Source organism: Lygodium microphyllum, chromosome 30, assembly GCF_053477565.2.
Source record: "Lygodium microphyllum isolate KBCC chromosome 30, Lygodium_microphyllum_v1.1.10, whole genome shotgun sequence".
Taxonomy (NCBI): Eukaryota; Viridiplantae; Streptophyta; class Polypodiopsida; order Schizaeales; family Lygodiaceae; genus Lygodium; species Lygodium microphyllum.
This window is the reverse complement of record NC_141164.1, coordinates 80,748,583-80,767,353: the sequence shown is the minus strand read 5'-3', so window position 1 is coordinate 80,767,353 and position 18,771 is coordinate 80,748,583. Positions and strand designations below refer to the sequence as shown.

Genomic DNA, 18,771 nt, shown 5'->3' with positions numbered 1-18,771 from the left:
ATGGCGAAGCTTAGATTGTTCGGTGAAGTGCTCTCCACCAAACGCCACATCAAACTGCTGGATAAAGTTAAGGACTTCATCCGTGTTGCCATCAAATGTGACAAAGGTCACATTCTTTCCACCCTCCTTAAAGGTATGAAGCTTGCGAGCTCTCTTTGACATGTAATGAGTCCTTTTGCGCCTCTTTGGGATGCGACCTTGACAACACTTGAAGAGAGCTTCCTTCTTTACTTTTTGAGAGCGAGAAACTTGATAAGGGTGAGGGGGACCTTCTCCTCCTTTGATGAAAGTGACTTCTCTTAGTTCTTCCACTTTTGGATGAGGTAGACCCATCGTTGGAAGGACTCTTCTAAATCTTTCTCAATCATCCATTGAGCATCTAAGGGTGAATAATGCTTACACTTTACTAAATACTTACGATGTACTGCACCAGACTTTAATGTTCGTTCTTGGTGGTGTATGATCTGTTCTGGTATTTTTTCTAAATGCATACACACATGCAGTAATGCAAGCCTTATCGATGGCTAATACACATGCATATGTTATTTTGCTCTCTTTTGGTAGTTAATCCATCCATCCAATGCAATGTGCATACAAATGCACGAACAAAGTCTATGATGATTCATTTTCAAATAGCTTCAATTCTATTCTTGACTTTGTCCACATATTTAGTACACATCTTCCAAACCCTTTAATTTAGAAATAAGGTTTGAAAGGGCCATTGATGTACATCAACTAAGATCATTGGTTAAGTGTTTTGTTTGTGAGGTAGTTTCAACCAATAAATTCTGGGATTCTGGTTCTAATTATTTTTTTCTAACAAAAAGATTCTTCCATTAGTTTAGAAAAACCACACGTAGGTTGCAACTTCCCTAAGAAGGGTACAAGTCATCATTAAGGGGAGACTCTCCCAACTCACACACCCATAGTACAAAGGGCTATATCATCCAGTTGGGAGGAGGAAAGAGTGAAGCATGTGGATGGTAGTGACATTGCACTGATCCTCAATGCTGCTCAAGGAAGGGTGGCTTTGGGAGAGGTTTTTCCTTGTTTTTTTTTCAGTAATATAGGCCTTGTGGCCAATTTTGTTTGTAATGGCCTTGTGCTTTAGTATGTCACAAATTCCATCTTAGTACTACTTTCTTACATGTATGTATATGTATATGTATATATATTATACACACACACACACACATAAATATACACAAATATACATACATACATACATACATATATTTGTGTGTGTGTGTGTGTAGAGGATGACAAGTGGTTTGCAATGGCCGGCCATGATGTGGTACATCATATCTTGTTGGATATTCTCACGTTCTTGTATTAGTCAAGTGCAGTGAGTGATCAAGGACTTTTTGTGGTCTGGGAGAGAGATGGTGGTTCGCGGCTAGGGCCAAGGTCGCTTGGTCAGTCATCATTACATTACTGATTTTGTCGCGGGGTGGGTCGGGGATTGTGGATCTAGCTCACCAGAGTCGTGCACTTTTGGGCAAGCTTATTGAGAGGACTCCTCTGTAGCACTAAGCCATGGAAGGAATTTCTCTTGCATAGACTTGGCAAATGCACCCCTGTGGCAGGAGGGCCTTGGCAGACAGAGAGCAACCTTATCCACCCATAAGCTTTTCTAGTGTTTCTCTCTCTAGAGTGATCAATTCTAGAGAGAGAAAGTCATTTAAAAGCTAAGATATTCATCAAAATTAAATTTTGATGAGACAGATTCAGTGAAGGCAATGTTTCTACTAGTGTTATATATATATATATATATATATATATGTATGTATGTATGTATGTATGTATGTATGTATGTATGTATGTATGTATGTATGTATGTATGTATGTATGTATGTATGTATGTATGTATGTATGTATGTATGTATGTATCCCAAGTCTTATATACTTTTAATGGATTTTCAAAGATATTTTAATGATTGTCTCCCTAATTGCCTTGATAATGTGATTATTTCTAAGCAAGATTAGAAGCCTAAGAGATCCTATATAAAGCATTGAGTAGCTCATAGTAACTGATACCTTCAACCACAACATGCAAACCACCTGAATGTTGAAATTTGCAACACAAACTCCACAATATGTAGGAATGTTGATATGAACAAGTATCATAAGTTTCACTCATTTATGCTCCCTCAGGCTTACAAAAGATTTGTTATGGATCATTGTCTCTATACAAAGCAAGCTCAAGATGGTAGTTTGTTGATCTTAATCTTTTATGTGGATGTTATGCTAATAATGGCCGAAAAGAATAGTGATGAATATGTGTGTGTGCATTTGTATATTAAAATAAGGCTTAAAATAGGAATATATATATATATATATATATATATATATATATATATATATATAGTTGTCATTTTTTTAGTTTTTTTAAATATTAAAAAACATAAAAAGAAACATATTGTACTTTTTTTAATATTCTAGTCCATGCTTTGTTGAATGGAGTTGATAACTATGTAATCATGTGGTTCAATAGACCCATTTGCATATGGTAATTCCTACTTATCCTTAGGCAACTTCACCAAATCCCAGGTCTCCAAACTTTTTACAATCATGCTTGAAAAATAAAAAAGAACGATAACCTATCTTTGATTTTTGAACACTTTGTTGATGATCAAAGGTTGACTTGATCATCTTTGCAATTCCTTGGTCTTAATTCATTCGATCTTCTTCAATGCATTTGTGACTCCAAATCGTCTCAAGTTATTGTCTTTGTCTTCGTTCCTCCACAGGTTGTTGTCGTAATAATTCGACTTTCATCCCTAGAGGAGGGTTTGGGAGTGGGGAGGAAGAGGCTTCTTCAATTGGTTGCACATTGCCTTCATTGAGCAAGTCGTTACTTTCTACCAAATTTCCTAAAGCATTCATATTGCTCATGGAAGTGTGCCCAAGATTTTTTTTAAAAATGAATATTTTGGAATTTATGGCTTGATGAAAGATATTTGTAATAAAATTCATTAGGGGGGTAGAAAGTGTAGGTGAAGATGTGGGTGAAGAGGGAGTAAAATGAAATTGGAGGGTAAAATTGAAGGGTGAAATCGGAAGGTAAAATTATAGGGTTAAAAGCTTCAAAGTTACCTTTTCACTAGTTGTTTAATAGTAGACTTCAACAATAAGTGATAGCTTGATGGTAAAGCATTGGGCTTTCACTTGGGAGGTGGAGGATTCAAATCCTTTCACCTTGTGTGTGCGAGTTATCCCTCCTTGTTGCCACACAAGGAAGGGTGGATTCTCATGTGTGGTGCTAATGGCATGCCAACAGTGCCTTGTTGTTGTACTATGCCAAGGTCTATGCCTTAGTCTCATAAGCCATCGATGGAGCATGGGTCGGGGGTGCTTGCGCGGGCTTGCTTTCTATATATATATATATATATATATATAGTCTCTTGGCTTTGATACCATTGTTGCTCATGGAGAAGTAGACAGGTGATATCAAGAAGAAGTAGACAAAGAGCGAAGTCGTATATTGAGTGCAATCTCCTCTTGAGCATAAGTGAGCCGCCTCTCTCTCACACTCGTATTTAGAGAATATGATTTCTATTGCTAGCTTAAAAAGTTATAGCTTTTTCGGCATAGCACTGTTTTTTGCCTCACTTTGACCTTAATACAAATTAACAATATAAACCTTAGTCTTTCATAAAATTTAATATGAGTCAAAATTAATCCATCGGACCTATACAAAATGATGGATTAAACTACCAATATTCATTTTCTTCATGCCCAAAATGCTCTCTTCAAAAATTTGAGCTCCTGCCATAATCCTTTGAGATGTTTGAGCTCCCGTCGTAATCCTTTGAGCTCTCCATTTATTCATATACTTATAAAATCATAAAATATTAGTTTTTCATAATACCAGCCAAGGGTTCCAATGCCCTCATGGGGTAAGGGAGGGATCCCATGCAAGAAGAAAGTCTACAGAGAGAAATCAATCTCATAGCAAATCGTGTTATCATGGGAAGAACATAAAATGCTATTATTGTCACAATAAAGGCCACATGAAAAAAGATTGCAACAAATGAAAGAACGAAAAAGGAGGGAGGGCACCTAGTTCTTGCCCTCTAAATGGGTGGAAAAGGTCTCACATTGCCCAAACAAAGCCCTTGTTCCCACATTCATTTTTCTTTTCTCCCATTCCCATCTTTCCCACCTCCCATAAGTCGTATTTTGGCTATTTTAAGCCCCTTGAAGGCCCATTTGTTGTCCATAAAATAGTGATGAGGTCTTAGGAAAATTTTCCATGCAGTTGTGAAGTAGCATTCACCTTGTGGCACTTCTGTAGGCTTGAATGCTCCTCCATATGTGCCTTGTTATCCCAATGACATGTGCTTTCTCTCTCCCAAAAGGCCACTTTTAGAGAGAGAAAAGCCTTGGTAAAGCACAAAACTTATGTGTATGTGTGTGTGTGTATGCATGCATGCATACATACATACATAGATACATACATACAGATATATATATATATATATATATATATATATATATATATATATATATATATATATATATATCACACACGCACGCACGCACGCACACACACACACACGCACCCCTCTTCAAAGGATGTGTGGAATGCCCTCTTTGCACATGAAGCTTTGCCAGAGTAGATTTAGCTTGTTTCTTAGTTATTTCTTTCATGTAATGCTGCCAAATTTTGGTAATGGAACTTCACTTGAGAGTGCTTGCTTAGTTAGAGTGCAATGATCACAATTTATGTGTGTCATGTGTTGGTGTGTCAGGTCCAAGTTTTTGTTCTTGAGAGCCTAGTTTGATTGTTGACTTTATACATGGGAAAGTTTTTATGGACATGTATGGTAGGTGCGGATCTTTTTCAATGGCATGTGTGTCTAAGGAACTCCCTTCTTGGAATGTTTTCTCTTGAAGTGCACTAGGTGTGGAATGGAAGTTTGCACTATATAGGGACTTAGAGCTTGCCATTGATGAGAAGAATGATAACAAATGTGGTCACTTATGTATGCATTTTGAAAGCTTGCTTCATTGTTAGAGAAAAGTCCACCTACCAATGGTGCAAGCCTTCGAGCACGAAAATTGAGGCCCGACTTGGAGAGCAGCAACACTTGATTGGACTCAATGAAGGAGTGTGTGGATATCTTAAGAAGGGGGGATTGTATGATCTACTTTATCTCCCTTTTTCTCACCTATGTTGTTAGTGCAAAAGAAGGATGGAACCTATTGCATGTGCATGGACTATCATGTTCAAAACAAAAACACAGTCAAGAATGGATTTCCAATCCCTCTTATAGAGGACATTTTTGCTCCATTTTTGAAAATCTATGAGGTTCATCTTACTTTATTAAGATATACATTAAAATTGGCTATCATCAAATAAGGATAGTACCTCATGACATCCATTTCAACATTTGATCAAAAGCCAATTCTAGGTTATAATCCATTAGATGAGCATCCAAGTAGTAACTCTGTAATCCCTTTTCCCACATCCTCCATAATGACTGGGTAGCTTGGTAGGTCATCCCAACCACTTAGGGATAGTGAACCCTAGGTTCCCATTAGTAGGGCACACATACAATAGTTTCTTGGTTTTTTTTTTTTTAAAGTAGCACCTTGCTTCTCTTTTTTGGCCTTGAGAAGCTTGCACAAATCAATGTATCTTTGAAACTATTGGTACTCCTTATGATCAACCACACTACAAAATTTTTTATATTTTGATTTTCATCCTTGTGAATTATGCATCCTTTTGACTGTGAAATTTCCTTTGGAACTACCATTTCTAAAGACCTGTATAAGCTCTAATACTTGCAATAAGGAAAATCCAAACCAAAATTATTAATATAAATCACAATTAGTCAATCAAAACAAGCATCAAATAGTGATTTGTGGTGATTGACTCGTAGATTCCATAATGTATCAAAAGCTCAATCAAGAAGTTACTAATTTTCTTATAAACATATAATAAAAAGCTAAGTTTGTTGAACACGTGTCAGCATGGTCAAATACGGGAGAGAGAGAGAGAGAGAGAGAGAGAGAGAGAGAGAGAGAGAGATGCCAACAGCTGGTACAAATGATGATGCACACTTACTATTAAGAAATTAATCCATATTGTGATGTACTAGAAATTAAAAATGAATCATTATTACATATTGTAGTTTTAAGAAAAACATAGCAATTCTTGCATTACTTTACAAGAATACCAACTAAGCATATAAGGTGTCGACACACCTTCAAGGATGATGTAGAAGAGGAGCCTAGAGAGAGAGAGAGAGAGAGAGAGAGAGAGAGAGAGAGAGAGAGAGAGAGAGAGGGTTTGGGTATTCTTGAAGCTTCTTGGGTAGCTCAAATAAAGCTGTAATGTAACTTCTATGTGCATCAATGATGGCATCTAGAGTCTCACTCACGTTATACACAAAAATAGAACCTGTAGAACTATCCTTAGTTGTAACAACCTCACCTACTAGGCCTAAGTTGAGGTTGATGCTCCTCATGCCTTTCCTAGGACATAGAGGCTTAATGCTTCATGTTTTGTTTAGAGAATTCTTGAGAACCAGTGGATGCACTCTTAGTTTCTTTCATTTCTTTTTTCCTAGTGGTCCTTTTTCTATTGGAATGTAGGGTCTTGTCCATTAGTTTTGCCTTTGCTTCCCTAGTTCCAGGTGTCTCATCAGTATGCATTTTGGCATTTTGTGTCTGTGATCTCGTCATGACTCTAAGTGATACGATATCCTCACTCTTTGATGAAGATGGTGATGGAATTGCCTCTACAAAGTTAAGTGAGAACTTTGGATGAGAGGTGATTTCCTCATGTGGTTTCAACAAACAATCCTTTGGAAAGTGTTCTACACAACACCTTAGACAATATCTTTCAATTGGTGGAAACTATGGTGCTGTTATATTGGATCAAGCTACTTGCCTTTGGCAATGTGGACAACAATCACGAGCCCAATGGGCTTCTCCGCACTAATAACAAGGGCCCATTAGTTCGGCTTCTACTTTCCTTGCTGCCATTGACTTCAGGGGCCTAGATTCCTAAGTTGGTAGCCACCTAGCAACATCAAAGAATTTTGTTCCCTCGGTTGAGGCTTTAGTGCTTGGCTTGGATATGTAGGAATTTCAAAGAGATTTTCCTTGGTTGAATATGGTGCACATTCCTTTGCTTGGTTTTATGAATAAATATAGGGCACAAACCCCAAATTTTACCAACACAAGATTAATCTAAGGAAGACACAAATTTAGTATCCCAACAAATGTACTGAATGAATCACAACTATGCAAACCAATTGAACGAAGATATTGATAGGCTACCTAGAGTGGGATTCATTTTCCCAAAGGAGAAAACCACATCGATATCACCTATAGTGATAGTTCCCAAAAACCACATGAAAATCAGAGTGTGTGTAAACTACCAGAGACTTAATGCTCCCTCAATACTAGATCTATTTCCACTACCATTCATGGCTTATTTGTTGGTGGATGATGTAGCTAGAGCTATGGAAATGTACACATTTTTAGATGGATTTAGTGTAATCAAGTCAAAATGGTTGCAAAAAGGATAAAGAAAAAAATGTACACATTTTTAGATGGATTTAGTGTAATCAAGTCAAAATGGCTGCAAAAAGGATAGAGAAAAAATTGTATTCATCACATTGAATAGGCATGTTTGTGGCAAGTCATGATGTTTGTGTTAGAAAATGCACTTGTAACCTTTCAAAGGATGGATGGTTCATGAAATCTTTTGTGACTACCTAGCTAATTTATGGAGGTCTCTATGGATGAATTTAGTCTAGGCACTTTGCAACATGTGGCAATAAATTTGCTCGTGAATCCACCCAGCTTCATCTTTACTCCTTTCGGAGGCAAGAATTTATTTTGAGTATTAAGATTCAACCACTTCCCTAGCCATATAAGCCCAAATCTCCTTTGATTCTGCCAAGGTATAGGACATTTTGGCACATAGCACATCACCATGAATGACTAGGTCGAGGATGCCTAAGACCCCCTGGGTCTTCGGCTTGGCCATTGCCCCCCACTTTCCCCATTGCCATGGTCTATCCCATGTTAATCTATTTCTCCACAAAAATGCCTTGATGGGCTTAAGGACAACATTCCAGTTTTTTGAGACAATTGAAGGAATGGTGATGTGAAGGTGACGTAAGGCACAAGGAAGGTGTTGATGATCCTAGCCCTACAATGAAAAGGGATAGGGGAGATTGTGAAGCGAGGCAACATTGTTAGGCACTTGGGGGTTGCCTATCGAGGAGGGGAGCACTTTTAAGCAAGCTTTTGGCCTATAATGCATTTTGAAACATACTCATTTATGTCCATTTTCATTGTAGGCTAGTAAAAGTATGTTTCCATGGCTTTCAGAGTAGCTTGAATCCCTCTATGTCTAGCATACGGTGGAGCATGAGATTCATACATTGTCTTTTCTCTAAGAGCCTTAGTTACACATAGCCTATTGCCATAGAGAAGATAACCATCTTGAAGCACATATGGCTCTTCTTTCTTCCCTAAAGCAATGGCAGACATGACATCTCTACCATTAGAATCAATAGCATACTCCTCTATCATTGAAGATAGATCATTGTGAGTGGCTATTGACACTGCATTAACTTGGGGTCTCCTAGAGAGAGCATCGGCCACTAGATTGTGTTTCAAATTGTGATAGGAAGTTTTCCCACCTCATTTGTTTATCTAAAAGTTTAGTTTGGGTCATAAAATACTTAAGACTTTGATGGTTAGGTCCTAAGAATAAAGGGTGCACGAGAACATTGTAACAATTCTCCACCCAGAAATGATACTTCGTGCCACCCAACTTCTCAATGTTGAACAAAGTCTCCTATGAAGAAGAAGATGCCATTTCTAAATAGCAAACTATATCACCAGATTCTGGAAAGACATTTTATTGATTCTTTTAAGAATCTAGAATGGACCATAATACCTCGTAGAGTGCTTAGGATAATTTTTTTGATGATTTGTGCATCTTCTTGAAAATCCTTGCCCGTCTTTTGACATAAATGACCCTTGGGAAACTTGAGCAAGACCCATTTATCCTCTTTTAGCTCTAAAGTCCTTTGATGCTATCAATAGCCTATTTTTGTTTTTTGTTGTGACACTTCTAGCCATATCTTGGCCCAAATCTTCCCTTAGCAATAAAATAAGGGGAAATGTGGGGAATACAATGTTGACACTTCTTGGAAGTTTGTGACTCAAATTTTCATTTTCTTATTTTTTTATGTTTGACTTTTCATTTCTCCCCTTTTTAGTTTCTCCCTCTTTCGTAGGTGGAACTCAAATTTATCATATCTCTTTCCCCACTTCTTCTTTCCTGACGAAATCTTACATCCTCATTGTTACTTGCCCTATCTGTAACCATGTGAAAATTCATTTCCTCTACACAAACACAGAGTGGGTTTCATGTGTTTTATGAAAGCAGAGCTTGTTTTACCAAAGCCCTAAGATTTTCTTCACAAAACTTTACAGGTATATTGTTCTCGTCCATGGATGTTCTATGGTAAAGTTTTATCTCATTTGGATAAAACCTGTGCAAGTTATGTGCATTCTTTGACATGTAATTTCTTTTGTTTTGGTACTCTAGGAGTCTCTTACAGTCAAGAACAATTATCTTTTGAACACTCAACTTCTTCTTCAATATCTTACGATTTCTTTGTAAACAAAGCTACAAGTATGTTGTCTTGTTTTTTTGTTGCTTCATGGTTAAATGTATGCAAGCTATATGCATACTGAGTTTTCCTTTGTTTTTTTACTCCCAGAGTCTTTGAGGGTGGAGAACAATGATTTTTTAAAACCTCAACTTCTTCAACACCTTTGGGCTTCTTTGCAAAGAGAGCCACATATATATTGCCACTTTTTTCTGTTGCTCCATGGTTAAGTTTCAACTCATTTGGACAAAGCCTATGTAAGTTATATGTATGCTTTGACTCGATATTTCTTTTGTTTTTGTACTATAGGAATTTGTCAGTGAAGGAACAATGATCTTGTTATAAGTCAACTTCTTGTTCAACATCTCTAGGCTTCTTTGTGAAAAGAATTGCAGGTACAATGTTTTTTTTTTAAATTTCTCCATTTAACTTTCATTTCATTTGGAGAGAACATTTGCAAATTATACACATGCTGATAGGTAACTTTTCTATTTGGTTATCATAGATGTCTTCACGGAGGAAAAACATCAGTAGCATACTTGCAGTGGAGGTCTTCAATAGGAAAGATAGTCGCAGTAATTAGATTTGTGAACAGTAATATAAGTTGGATTGGATTTTGATGCACCCAAGTACTCAAGGGAGTTTCAAGGTCAGGCGTAAGGATGTTGCAAACCCTAGCAAACATTGGAAATGTAGAATTTGAGTTCAGAAAAGTGTTCAATGGAACAAGTACAGTAACAGAAATGTTGATCCATTATGTTTATACGCACAAACAAATCTCTGTACAACACGACAAGAACTACATTGCAAATTATAAACAAAACAGTAAATTTTTAAATTTTATCATTGTTTATTCTTTTGCATCAGAGTTGTTTTTAAAAATCTTTACAGTATTCTAATTTAACCTTGTTTTACTAACACCTCTATATCCATCAACTTTGCATGAATGGCAGAATGTGGAATGTTTGAGCGGCAAGATACATGTTTGGCATGAAGACATAGGTTCTTTGATCTATGATAATAACTTTGTAAGTCAACTTGCAACACACACACACACACACACACACACACACACACACACACACATATATAGTATTTCTGCTATACCATTGCCTCTCTCTATGTAAAATGGTTGAATAGGAGAGTATATGTACTTCAAGTTTAGCTCTGATGGTCTATTTGTTGAAGAATATAAGAAGAATGGAAAGATGATTGTACAAGAAAAGAAGGTGGGTAGAATGTTTACTCTTGATATAAATGTATTTGAGATTAATGCTTCCATGTTTGCAAGGTTCTAGAATAAATGTAGATATTGATATTTGGCACAAGTGCATTGGTCATGCAAATGCGCCAAGGCTAAAAACAATGCAAAATTGAGAGCTCACCATAGGGTTATCAACATTTACGGTTGCTAAAATGTAAAAAGTATGTGAGGCTTGCCAATTTGGAAAGTAAGCAAAGGCAGCCTTCCCTCATGATAAACATGGAAGCATTATTGTTTTGGAGTTGGTGCACCTTGATGTAGAGGGTTTTGCAAGTACTATATCCTTGGGTGGATGCATGTATTATGTTACATTTATTGATCACTATACAAGGAAAGTATGGGTATACTTCATGAAGAAGAAAAGTGAGGTGTTTATGCACTTTCAAAATTTCAAAGCTATGGCTCTAAAATATAGAATAGAAAGTAGAAATAGTGCCTAAGGTCAGATGGAGGGGGAGAATTTCTACTTTCTATTCAAAGCTATAGAATAGAAAGTAGAAATAGTGCCTAAGGTCAGATGGAGGGGGAGAATATTGCTCTAATGCGTTTAGCAATTTTCTAAAAAAGCATGGAATTCACTGGTAGTGTTCATATAGATATACACTGCAAAAAAATGGTGTTGGTGAGTGGAAGAATATGTACATTATAGAAGTTGTAAGAGCGATGTTAAATGAGAAGAGTATGTCATGATGTTATTAAGTTGAGGCTATGTTTATAACTATTTACATTATGAATAGAACTCCTAGTACTATAGTGCATGATATGACACCCGACGAAAATTTCAATGGGGCAAAAATCCAAATTTGTCTCACCTAAAAGTTTTTGGATATATTGCATATGTGCATGTGTTAGATGAGATTCAAACTAAGCTTGATCCAAAGACTAAGAAATTTGCTTTCATAGGTTATTCACTTGAACAAAAAGGGTAGAAATTATATAGTCCTATTACACATCAAGTGAGGCGGTGAGGAAGGATGTTGTGTTCGATAAGATGGCAACTTGGTATGCTGATTTAACGGATGATTTAGGGGCTGATATAAAGGAGTGGTTGCAAAGTACACAATGATAAATTTTGAGTGGACCACAAGGATCGCCTAGTGAAAATCATGCTATGGATCCATGGAATGTACCCTTGGTAGATAAGTACGTAGGCTATGGAGCACTTCTAACTTAAGCTCCTACACAAATCCTCTTCAAGACTCTCCTTTTCTCTACAAGTACTCTTGGCTTGAATAGCCATTGAGGCTTTAAGAAGAGGACAACGTAGCACAAGGTCCTAAGCAAGCCCAAAAGCTAATGGTTTATGGAGATCCTAGCATCCATGGTGATGCTATAATTCAAGCTTCTCTCTGTATGTAAAGAGTTTAAGAGAAAAATATTAATACGAAGGCTTTCAAGGGGGGGTCGGCCTAAAGAAATCCGGCCCTCAATCTTGTGTGATTGTGTTAAGTTCTTATTTTGCATGCTTGTTTTGCGCAAGGTATGTGTTTGTGTGTATGTGAAGTAGCTCAATGAATGCATGAGCCAGTTGATTGTGCGTGTGAGTAGCTAAAAGAATGCATAGGCTAATTGTCATGTATGCAAGTAGTTAAATAAATGCACTACTGTGTTGTTCCTATCACATGCTATCACTACTAAGGGAGGAAATTAAAAGGAAATCATTATTAAAAGAGATTGTGTAAATATTTCTTATTTGCCATAAAGAAGCTTATAGTAAACTTGGTTTCATTGGTATCAAAGCATCGTATGTGTTGCTTAATTGAAATTAGCATTTTTAATTAAACTACGATCCAAGCACTCTCATAAAAAGGTAGCAAATTTTGTCAAGGAATCATGTCTTTCATTCCACACAATGAGCATAGTTGACATCGAGTAAATTTTAAGGAAGATGAAGCTTCAAAACAAGGAACTCGTGCCTTAAGAAATTTAGTACAAAGTTTGCATGATGCACAACATAATCCCTTTTTCACAACCATGGTTCAAGCTTTAATGTTTGCTCATGGCATAGTTCTTACAACAACAAAGTCTCCTCCACGAGAAGCTAATTCTTCTTTTACAAGTGGGATGTTGACCCTCAAGAATAACGTTTTGATGATAGACCCATGGGGCAATTCTGCCAACAATGATAAATTATATATCACAAATTATTGTTATGAAGCCCCACTCCATGAATGGCATAGTGGGATATTTCCAAGCTCTAGGAATCAAGTATAAAAGGGCTAGTCACCATTAGCAAGGACCATCACCTTGAGTAGGAGAACTCTGTTGTATCAGCTTGTAGTGTTGTACTAGTATAGGCAGAGTGTTCTACGTCTCTTTGATTAAGTATCACTTATGCATTACTTTATTGTGTGACCAACCATCATAATCCCGATGTACTGAATACTATTACTAACTTGTGTCTAGAGAGAGAGAGAGAGAGAGAGAGAGAGAGAGAGAGAGAGAGAGAGAGAGAGAGAGAGAGAGAGAGAGAGAGAGAGAGAGAGAGAGAGAGAGAGAGAGAGAGAGGTTATAATTTCTTTCGGCTTGGGTTAGTGCCTTGCTTGCATAGTAGATTAGTTGCATGTACCCAAATTCCTTTTCTTGCATTAGTGCACTTCCTAGGGATTTTTCTTATGCATTAATGTACACATGGAAGATTTTAATCCATAGCTATGATGGGTGAAGCTCTAAGCATCATCTTCAATATTTGGAGTTCTTGATGGCACTCTTGAGTCCAAGTAAACATCACATCTTTTTTCAAAAGGTGATACAATGGGCACAAGTCTCATGCTCCACAATTTGCAGGGCACTGTGGCATCCAAGCCACTACTCAAGCAATAGAGACTTATTTCTATTAGCCCTCTATGCAAAAGGACATCCACAATTATATAGGACAATGGATGCTCCACAATATGCAGGGCATAGTGGCATCCAAGCCACTCCTCAAGTAATAGAGACTTACTTCTATTAGCCCTCTATGCGAAAGGCTCTCGGGACATCCTTTGTTAGAGCCCCAACCATACCCCATAGAAACAAGTGATAGAGTGACCCAAATGAGACATGGACTAATATAAGAAATGTAGAAGGTTAGGGAAATACACCTATGTAATCAGCTCCCCTTCTTGAGTTTGGAAGCCATCTTAGCCTTATCTTAATGCATGTGTCCTATAGCTCATTAGCATTCACACGCACATGCTATCAAGCTAAAACATAGCGGATTACTTAGCCTTTCTAGATACCATCTTTGATTAAAAGGAAGAAGATATTAGCATGTTAAACATTCATTGAGTTTAACCGGTTATTAGTCTTTACTTATAGATTCATGTATAGCATTTACTAGCTAGCACACATGAACAATCACATCATCCTGTCCTCGCTCGTAAGGAGGTAGCTCACTAGGGATAGAGTTTGGAAAACAATCACTATATTCTTGAAGGAAAGACATATAATTCATTCATCACATTAAAGCTCATATTAGACATTTGAGAGAGTGTATCATGAGAGGAAGGAGAGTCTTTGACAAAAACCATATACACAAAAATAGAATATTTTACTGACTTTTCTATAGTATCGCTAGATACAATGGGTATGGTGCTTCCCTTATTCTTAGTGCTAATACTAATATCTTTACCTCTATTATAAAAAGTGATAACTCTATCAGGATAAGTGAGTTGTATGGCCATGCCATGAAGCCATGGCCCCCCTAAGATAACATCCTCATGCATCAAAGGAGATACATAAAAATCCTCTTGATCACATAGCCTTAGACATGTAGCCTCAACTTCCCAATCAATGGCATGACAAGGACTTGTTGCCCTTTAAAGGCTCCATCATCATCAAGTGCAGGTCCCATTTCTTTAGTCTTGATGCTCAATTTTCGGGTAGTTCAACTCAAATCAAATTATGGGCAAAGCTAGGATCAAAGAGTATGAAGGCATCTTAATCCCTAACTTTCCCCCACTCATAGCATAGTTAAGTAGCATCTTTTTGCATGGTTGATGGGAAACTTACTTGTGAGGCTTGAAGAGGACCCTTTTGGTAGCCTTTGTGTATAAGACACTTTATATGTTTTATCAACATTTTTTTCACTTCATAGAATGGAAGCTAATGTTGGGGACATGGTTTATTAGAGACTTTGTAAGTTTTATTGCCATGTTGATTGCACGTCATTGAATGGAAGCTAACAAAGATATGGAGTTATAGACACTTTGTCATATTTCCTTATGGTTCAGTGCTTCCTTCACAATAGAATTGATTCTACTTCATGAAATGAAAGCTAATGAACACATGGTGTAATAGACAATATATCTCCATTTGGTCTCCTATTGAAGACATGGTGTGATAGAACCCTTTGTATACTATATTGCCTTATGGATAGAAAGGGATGATCAAATTTTCTCCTAGAGAAATAGCATTGAAGTGCATGGAAGAATTAATATTTGATTGGGTAGGGAGGTGGAAAAGAGGTGAAGAGCATACCATTCAAGGTTGTAGTTGGGATTTTTTGGTAATCAAATCTACCTTTCCCCCTCATAGAAGCCTTGAGCTTGAAGTATTAACTTTGGTATCCATGATTGGTGCACAAGTTTATGCTTGGGTTGATAGGGAAGGTGCTTAGGATGTTGTCTTGGATGATTAGTGCCTCCTTGGATGCCTTGTTGCTTTGGTTGCCACTATTTTTGAAAGGTACACATATTGCATGCTTGTGGAGCATCTTGCTGAAGCATCAGGATGGGATTGTGTTATCTAATGTAAGACCTTTGGCCATTGAATGTGAGCATGATTGTGCATTTGTCCCAATCAAATGAGAACTTATGGTGGCGCATCCAAGCATGTCCTAAAATGAGGTCATGAGCACGCATGCACGAGCGCGTGCACGCACACACACACACACACGCACACACACACACATGCACGCACGCACGCATGCACGCACACACACACACACACACACACACACACACACACACACACACACACACACACACACACACACACACACACACACACACACACACACACACACACACACACACACACACACACACACACACACACACACACACACACACACACGCGTATATATGTGTGTGTGTCGAGGTACGGATTATTATGAAACCCTATGTATCACATGTTTTTAAGGGGTATTTTCAAAACCCCTAAAATAAAATTTTACCCTCAATAAAACTGCTCCTCTTTCATTGTGACAACATGCAAAATTTTCCCTAAAGGTTAATTTAAATACCTCTCATTTTATTGTAATCATGTTCAAAATTTGAATTAAGATGACCCTCGTTTTGATCGCACATGGTACATTAAATATTTCTTAGTTGAATCCTCTGATATACAATCTATAAATGTATATATATGTGTGTGTGAGGGGGTGGGGGGGGGGGGTTGTTGTATATATGCATGTATATAGATGCATGCATGCATACATACATACATGGATGCATAGATATATATCTCTCTCTTTATGTGTGTGTGTGTGTGTGTGTGTGTGTGTGTGTGTATGTATGTGTATATATATATATACATATATATGGATATACATGTGACGTGTGTGTATGCATATATATACATACATACATACATACATACATATAAATGTGTGTGTGTGGAGGGGGGAGGGAGTTTGGGAGCACTTTTAAAAAGCGTAAAACTTCAAACTGAGAAAAAAAAAAGTACTTTTTAGGTTACGTATCAGTTTTTGTGTGAGCTTATCATTGATGTTGAGGTGTTTTTGGAATATTTTTCTATAGAGGACAATTATGAAACTCTTCACTAAAGCTTTTGGGAGCAAGACCTTGGAGTGGCATCTTCATCTGCTTGGCAATTGGTTGATGAAGTAGTTCACCTTTGAGGTGAGCATTGATGAGGGCTATTGAATACTTGGCTAAATCTGGTGATATTTTTTGGTTTTTCTTTGTCTAAAGCAACGATTCTCTTTTTGATACTTATTGAGTTCTTTCGGTGAAACTTGAAAGTCGTTGTTTGCCCTTGTAAACACTTTTTTCCTTCTTGTTGTTTACATGGCTCTCTTTTGGTTCTTGTGAGGAGGTGCATTGAATTTATCCTCTTTTCCCAATGGCTCAGGAGCCCCTTTGTTGTTGGAAAATATCTTTTCAGCAACCATAGAATGATGTGGTACCTCAGAGATAGTTCTGGGCTTTTATCGTTGATATGGCAACTTCCTTGGTGTCCAGTTTCATGGTTAGCTCATCCTTGCCCCAGTCATGTACTGCCCTTGTTGCTCCTAGCCAAGATCTTCCCACCACCAGCATGTCATAGAGTCGCCAACTTCGAAGATAAAAAATGATGCTTCAAATTTAACCCCTGCTATCCTAATAGGCACATCTTCCACCATTCCCAGAGGTTCAAATACTGATGATGCAATAAGGAAGGTTTGGGCTTATGCAATGAAATTGAAAGATTAGACGTTCTATTGCTTTAAGAGATTCTTATCAAGTATGCAAACTTCGTCTAGTAGAAAGATGAAGGCCTTTGCGCTAACTCAACTGAAATCAAATTATGGGATGAGCCAAGATCAAATAATATAAAAGCATCTTGATTCTTAACTTTTTCCCACACATAGCATAATTGATTAGCATCTTTTTGTGTATGTGAAATTTATGTTAATTTTATCTTTGATGGATATTTGAATGACTCTTGTGCTTCAATGTGAATTATTCTGCTATTGTAAATGATCATGAAAGTATATATATATATATATATATATATATATATATATATATATATATATATATATATATATATATATATATATATATATATATATGATTTTTGTTTGTGCTGGCTATGGCCTCAACACTCCAGATCTTACACCCCTGAACAGTCCTACCTTCCCTTTTAATCCTACACCTCAGGGGATAAGCCACCCTGAATGGTTTCTTGGGTTCATTGCCTCCACGACTCCCGAGCAGAGAGCCATGGCTCAACATTACTTCAAAACACAAGGGCCATCTAATAATCAATATGTAATCATGACATCGAATCTGACACCATAGACCACACAACCTCCCACTCCATGTACTGCCCGATCATCCACTGCTAGGCGACATTGCTCATGTGGTAGTGGTTCATTGGGGGGAGGAAATTGTTTTGGTGGTGCTACTATAGATGCCTCTAACCCACCACGATCATGTTGTGGAGAGTCCTTAGTAGAGAGCACACCTATGAGTTCACCATGCACTCCTTTGGGGGGGGGGGCACATGATGAGATTAAGGTTTACATGTGTAAGGATAGGGCACCCATTGTCGATACTGAGGGGAAGGAAATGAGAGCACGTATTTGTGTGCTATGTAGTATATGCAGTTCTGTCATTCTATCATGATCATATGGGATAATCAAGATCATGAGAAAGAAAACTACATGAATGAAAAGATCAAGCAAGAGGTCAGGCCTTCCGACCCTTCTAATATTGTATCCAATGATCAAATGCAACATGTGCATACCAAACATGATGACCACCCTACCCCATCCACCCATGACTACACAAGGAGCATAGACATGTCTAACCATCTTCCCCCATAACAACCAAGATGCACACACTCTTTAGCCCCAAAACTCCTTCTAGATGGCTTGGCATGGCCACCTGGCTCCTCACAATGTTTGCAAAGCCCCTGTCCACAAGGAAGCCCCTGTCCACAAGGGGGCCATTTTTGGCCAAACAAGTCCCTATGTTTGGCCAAAAATCACCCCCTTGTGAACAGGGGCTTTGCAAAAATTATGAAGGCCTGTATACCACCCCTCCTTCATCCTTGTCTCTCCCTCCCTATCGCGAGCCCCTTCCTCTCGCCCTTCCTTCCACCCCTCCCAATCCAAGTGTATATGCCATTTTTAAGGTCTTAAAC

General features: G+C 37.7%; 1 pseudogene; it reads left to right on the top strand.

Moving 5' to 3' along the window:
* Window positions 1-18,451, top strand: LOC148010035 (uncharacterized; annotated as a pseudogene).
* Window positions 18,452-18,771: the final 320 nt, after the last annotated feature.